A 441-nucleotide genomic window follows, 5' to 3' on the forward strand; every position below is an offset into this window, starting at 1 on the left:
CGCCGCGTTCCTCTGGGAGCACCAGAGGCCCCAAACGTCGTCATCTGCTTCTGTGATTAGTGGCACCGCAATTCCGGCTGCTGCGGGAAGTTTGGGTGGACCAGGGACACCGTGTCGCCGAAAGACACTTGGATGGCGACATTCTGACCCAGTGACTACATTTTCATTTATCTTAAATCCTTCAGGGAGCGGATTTCACGTTGCCCCATTAGGGGGCAACCTCCAACCACGGCCAGGGCCCCCCAGGCCGCTGAGCGGTGAGCAAACAAGTCTCCAAATTTTCCTTCGGGACTGAAGTTTACCCACCGCGAATTCTCTTTCTCTTTCCTTTTCCTGGTCCAAACCAACAGCGCAGTCGGTGGCGAAGCAAAAAGCCACGTTCACGTTCCTGCACCGTAATGACGGACGAATTGAGGGAGTAGCATTTCCGAGCCCCAGGAA

General features: G+C 55.3%; 1 protein-coding gene across 8 annotated transcripts in view; it reads right to left on the minus strand.

Moving 5' to 3' along the window:
• Positions 1-441, minus strand: part of SSPN (sarcospan) — a 113,730-nt gene that overhangs the window by 110,475 nt on the left and 2,814 nt on the right. The window lies entirely within an intron of this gene.

The sequence above is a fragment of the Crocuta crocuta genome, unplaced genomic scaffold, assembly GCF_008692635.1.
Source record: "Crocuta crocuta isolate KB4526 unplaced genomic scaffold, BGI_CrCroc_1.0 scaffold176, whole genome shotgun sequence".
In the NCBI taxonomy this organism is placed as follows: Eukaryota; Metazoa; Chordata; class Mammalia; order Carnivora; family Hyaenidae; genus Crocuta; species Crocuta crocuta.